The sequence below is a fragment of the Trachurus japonicus genome, unplaced genomic scaffold, assembly GCF_045865225.1.
Source record: "Trachurus japonicus isolate A0001 unplaced genomic scaffold, Traja_1.0 AP030310.1".
NCBI classification, from domain to species: domain Eukaryota; kingdom Metazoa; phylum Chordata; class Actinopteri; order Carangiformes; family Carangidae; genus Trachurus; species Trachurus japonicus.
Genome location: NW_028220443.1, coordinates 51,442 through 57,667, shown reverse-complemented (window position 1 = coordinate 57,667; position 6,226 = coordinate 51,442). Strand labels below are relative to the sequence as shown.

Sequence of the window (6,226 nt, the reverse complement as noted above, 5' to 3'; positions counted from 1 at the left end):
CTTTGTCCACTCCCTCTGGCCACCTTTTCCGTCCTGGCAAATGCAGGCTGTCCCTTGGTAAGTTCAAACACATTGTATGTCTATGGGAAACATATGACTTCAAACATCCTTACCTTTCAGCACTGAGACTTATGACTCATAGCTCATGCATTGTTTACATGTGAAGGGCATTCTCATGACACTGCAGTGTTTCGTCTAGGATTATTTTAAGGAGTGGCGCCCTCCCCCCCCCCCCGTTTCCACCGAATCAAAATCTTTTTTTCTTCCTTTTTTTTTTTGACCACAACATACGGTTTCCGTCATGATAACTTCTGGATTTAATCACCGTATTCAAATTTCCACAGTCCATAGTTGTCTTTGTTTGATAGCCTCAGGAGACTTTTGGTTAAGTAACCATGGACAGCTCCTACACAGGATCGTTCTGCTGTGCCGTTGTCGTCGCCGTCAACCCCCCCTCCAGCGGAGCCCTTTTCCGCTAGCACTCAAACGCAACGTCCGACACGACAATCAAACCCGCGGGCCGCCACTCCTAAATGAATGTAGAGGAAACACTGCACTGCTATAAAGACAACAGTTGACCACCAAGTGTTGTAGCCAGGCCATGCATTTTGCAAAAACTGAATACTAAATTATTATGTAGAAACTCGACTGAGACCTTGCAACAAGATGTTGATATGTCTCTCTCTATCCACTTCGTGCCTTGGTGGCACATGGGGCCTCCACAGATATGATGATTTGATATGTAAATATTTTGATTAAAATGCACTGTGCTGAACTCTCCACTCCTTTCTTTCTCTGTCCCCTCTGTACCCCCACACCATAGATGCTGCAAACTCCAGATTGAACCGGAAAGTAAGACAACACACTCATGTCCTCTCCATGGCATTTTTATAATTTTATGATGATATTGATATGGTGTGATCACTTACCAGTGCAGATTAGAATGACTGTCTCAACAGAAAACACACACAAACCTAACCTAGAATGTATAATTCTTGATAAAAGTAATTCCTTATCGAACATGAGAATTAAAATGAATTATAAAATGTTAAGACTTTGTGCAGAGTGTAAAATATCTTCTCTCGCTCCTTTTCCACTCTCTGGCTGGCCTCGCCCCTTTCTTCAACTCCAGGCTCCCTGAAAGCTTGATGGTAAGTTGACACACTTTTCATGACAACGTGGTGCTTATACTGCGCACGGTCTAACTCAAGGAGACTGACAACACATTTATACATTTCGTTATTAATACATCTGACTGTAAGCAAACATGGCATACACAAAGTTTTTGTACAGGTTCAAGTTTTGTTTATGAGACCCCAGATTTTTCTATGACTTTGTCCTCTTCATAATTTATATCAGTGAAGAGTGAAGCTAAATGTGCTAAATAACAGAAAATGTGAATAATGCAATACAAAGCAAAGTGTCAACACAATACATGTGATACAAGTGACAGCCTAAAGATCTCAAATTAATCATTTTATCAGGTAGTATTATTATCAAAAATATTGTGTCTACAATATTTGGAAGTATCCTCTTTTAAAGGTACAATATGTAAGAATGTGGCCAAAATTGTTGCTGCAGTCAAATTCAAAAGCGCGTTGTCCCCCCTCCCCTACCCACCAGACTTGCCAGACAGCGACACGCTAACCCGCTCTGCTCACTCAGTCAGTCTCAAAGTCTCAAAGCAGAGAGAAAAACTACATATTCATCAACAACCTCATTGTTTTATTGCTCTGACTCATAGTAACTACAAGCGGAGTTCACGTCACTCAGGTGATCTGCAAGTTATTGTTATTATTATTATTATTATTATCCGACGCTGTGTGTGTGTGTGTGTGTGCAGCGCTGACACACACACAGACACGCACACACAGACACACACACTGTAACCCCGCATCTACCGGGGCCTTAGTGTGTGTAATTCACGCCGTCTACGGCGTCTCTGTGGATGTGCCCGCAAACCGCGCATTTCTATGAGCCAACATATGAGACGTCTTACGGCAGAATAGACGACGTGAGCCGCTCCGGCTTTCTGACGTCGGATCATAAAACATGAGGACCGGAGACCGGCGACCTGACCGGGACAGACTCCTCTCATGAACCGCTCCACACGTTCACAATCACTTCATTTACCATCGGCTCCATTTCGCCACATTTCCTCCCTCTTTTCTAACTTTCACTTTGTAATTCTTCCCTTTAGCTTCAGCTTCAGCAGCAGCTCAAACTAACTAGGCTACATGCTCACAACAGCAAGCTGTGTAGCCTATTAAACGACAGAGCGACAAGCCGCTTATTTCTACCATGTGATATCAAGCAAATATAAATAATAACCGATAATAGAAAACAATCTTTTTTTTCACAACCTCGTTTTATCTCCCAGCTGAAAAACAATTTTAATGCGAATATCTTGGCTGTAAGATGGTTGTTGGTGAGCTCAGTATGTTATATGAACATTATTCCTGAGTCTCTGTGACATATTAGGACGCTTTTACAGCCAGTTGCTTTAGATTTCTTACATATTGTACCTTTAACTTCTAACCCATTGAAACTGCTGTCGAATGTAAAGTAACAGTGTTTTCTTTTCTTCCAGGTCCTGTTGTCCACCACCTGTCCAGTGGTGCATCACCTCTCCCCTCTCCTCTGTCATTACAAGCCATCTACCCCCTCATAAAAGCCTCTTTCTATACCACTCTCTCTTTTGGATGATCATTGACAGTTTGTTCTGTTACTGTGAAGCCTCCTCTCTGCTCCCTTGCGCTTGCTGGTCTCTGTCTCTCCTGTCGGATAAAACCATCTCTGTCTTTATCTCCCTCCATCTATCTCACTGTCCCACTCACCTTTTGGGCCGAAGCACTGGTGACGGTTCGCAGTGTGAGGTCATAAGTTTTGTTCACTGGTAGCGTACCGCTCAAGGTGACAAAGCTGCCCTATTTATCAAGCTGAATGTGAATTTTACCACTTGGATGTGAATTTTTGAAAGCTCATACCTTCTGAGACAACGCTCAGATTTTCCTGGCAGTGTTGCTGGATCTGTCTATTTTTACAAGCACTGAGAGAATCTCTCCACTCTCACGCTCTGTCTGTCCTGTCTCTCTCTCTCCTCATCATTAATTGATAACTATATTATATATTGTTTCCTAATTTGGCATATCCCATTAGGATATTGTATTTGGTCAAAAACTATTTGAGTAGTACTATCTGAGTAAACTCAGAGGGGTTAAGAAAACTTCCCCCCAATTTTTTTCTTCTCATTTGTAGATAAAAACTTTGGCTTATTTGATTGAGATCAGTGCAAATATCCTTGATCTCCAAATACATAAATAATTGAGTATTGACTTTTGGAATACAGTGCTTGCATAAAGTTAATATTTAATTCTTGATAAATATACACAAATTAAGAAAAGATAATTAACTGTACTGAAGAACTTGTAAAGTAAAAGAGCACTGTATCTAGTCTTCAGTCTGTTCCTGCTCACTCATTTTGGACATCTGCAGGTTTGTACTCAGGTTTGACTGCAAATATCACATTTATTTAACAGTCTCCTGGTGATTCAGTAACTGTATTGTACACACGCGTTTTATTGTTATTTAACCTGTTGATCCTGAAATAAAAAACAGACACCTGTACAGAGGACCTGGATTCATTTGGAGAAGCTGTCCCTGGTTTGCAGACACACACCCTTGAATCAACCCGTGGCTGAAGAGCAACAGCACCTGCCTGTCATCACACACTCACTCACTTTTTAACATAAAACATAGCCAAAGGTTCAGGAACATAATAAATCATAACAGCATTAATTTCTTTTCTACTGGTAAGTCAAATAAACAGACAAGGATCTGTGAGAACAACTGATACTGGTATTTGATAAGTATTTAAAGCTATTGTTGTAATTAGTATAGTGTCCTCTCTGACAGAGAAAGAAGCTTCTTGATCTTACAAACATTGTGATAAGTGGTTTGTGATCATCCTGCCCAAGTCCCTTGGGAAAAAAACAAAAAACTACATTAACCTTTTTGATATTTTGGCTGATAAGCTTGTGTTCAACTCTGATTAGAGGTTTTTTTTTTTTTTTTAATCAGTCTTAAATCCTCTCATAGTTGTAAATTTAATATATTTTCCCACAGATTTACATTTGCTGACACCAGTGGGAACCCAGTTCATACGGTATAATAGAATAATTTTAAGGAACACTTAATCTTCACTCTGGTACATATAGTCTACTTGCCAGCCCATAGGGCCCCATTGTGAACCCGGAAATGTTGAGTACCCCAAAGTTTTATGTTAGAAATATATAGTATGGGTCTCCAGTATTCAGAAACTGCCGGATGCTAATTTATATATATTGGGCAATTAGCACAATTGACATAATTAGCATAAATTAGCATAGTTTCCTATATGGGCAATATTTCAGCAAAATTGACTTGGCTGATCTGGGCAATATTGGAGTGGTTTTAGGGGTTATTGATGATGCTGAATCCATTTCTGACATTTTCAAAATTCAAAATGGCTGTCTAAACCGGTAGTGACCAGATTTAAACCGCCAGTGGGCCGATTTTGATGGATTTCAATCTGGTCCCTTCCGGTTTAGACAGCCATTTTGAATTTTGAAAATGTCAGAAATGGATTCAGCATCACCAATAACCCCTAAAACCACTCCAATATTGCCCAGATCAGCCAAGTCAATTTTGCTGAAATATTGCCCATATAGGAAACTATGCTAATTTATGCTAATTATGTCAATTGTGCTAATTGCCCAATATATATAAGTTAGCATCCGGCAGTTTCTGAATACTGGGGACCCATACTATATATTTCTAACATAAAACTTTGGGGTACTCAACATTTCCGGGTACTCATTTTTGGCAAGTAGACTAATACTGACAAGTAAAGTCTAAAGGTAGCACTAATACAGAATCTGTCTCTGATCTGAGTGGTTATTTGTGGTTTTAAACTCTTAACAACAATGCCAAGGAAGAACACAAGGTCTCAAGCTGCAAAACTCCGGTGGCAGAAGGAGTCTCATGATGTCCAAGCAGAAAGTCCTCGTCCACAGAGCAGTGAGTTGGAGACGGTTCCCGGGCCATCTGTGCAACCGAGAGGTCAACAGAAGTCTCCTGTGTCCAACGTTTCCTGTGCAGATGTGGTGAAAGAGAGACATCCCACTGATTCCTTGTGTGTAGAAGAACATGCTGAGACTAACGTTGCTAAGGCCAGAGGTCAACATGGTGGTTCAGCTGCACCAAAAGCTTCTTATGCAGATGTGTTAAAGGGTAAACGTCCCAGTGAGACACCACTTGAAGCAGAATGTTCTCACATTAACCAGGTAAAGTCTCGTAGACAACATGACGCACCAGGTCCATCTCAGGTTTCATATGGTGACCTCTTAAAGAGAGGACGACAAACTGATAATCTGTGTGTAGCTGCAGCTTCTCATGCTAACAGTGCTAACGTGATCAACCGGCCCACTGAGATCAGAGTCCGTGCATCCTACAGCCAGAATCACTATAAATACGGTGAATACAGTAACAGGCAATGTACATGTAACTCTCTGATGTTTCTAGCCTGTCTTTATGAGGACGAACACTTCCAGACAGCAGACCTCAACTGTGTTTTGGACAAAGGTAATGCTCTGTACGGTGAAGCCATGATAAGGTTTCCTGACTCCGTCCACTTGGCTACAGATGAAATCCCTGACATCGTGACTGCACGCAGAAATGTGTATTATGTAAACATGACTCAGCTGTCCCGTTACGGCACATTAGGACAACCTGGTAGTGAATATGTTGATTCCTTTCGTGACCTAGAAGCTGGAATGAGCTGTCTTCTGTCAGAAGTGCAGTACGCTTTGCTAATTATGGAAGGTGCATGCATTGCAGTGTTCAGAACCAGATCTGGCAGGTATGGTTTCTTTGACCCACACTCCAGAGGAGAAACTGGTTTACCAGATCCTTTTTTTGGTTGTGCCATCATGGTGACATTTTCACATCTCCGTGACGTCATCAACAGGATCAAACAGTGTCACAAGCGCACCAAGTCCTCCTGCAACTATGAGCTGAAACCTGTGGAGTTTTTCAGTATGAACGAACACAACGAAGTCAGCCTTGACGCACCGATTACAGTGAACACTGACACAACACCTGTTCTCAATGAGCCAACTCTAAGTCCCATCACTGACATCTGTGATGAAATACTTGAATATGAAGATGAAGCATCCACTGACATTGA

General features: G+C 41.3%; 1 long non-coding RNA gene across 1 annotated transcript; it reads left to right on the top strand.

Moving 5' to 3' along the window:
- The first annotated feature begins 817 nt into the window (after positions 1 to 817).
- On the top strand, positions 818 to 3,371 carry LOC146960474 (uncharacterized). The gene is made up of 3 exons (XR_015035442.1): positions 818 to 852; positions 1,133 to 1,151; positions 2,591 to 3,371. It is a non-coding gene; the product is annotated as an uncharacterized LOC146960474 (long non-coding RNA).
- The last annotated feature ends 2,855 nt before the right edge of the window (positions 3,372 to 6,226 follow it).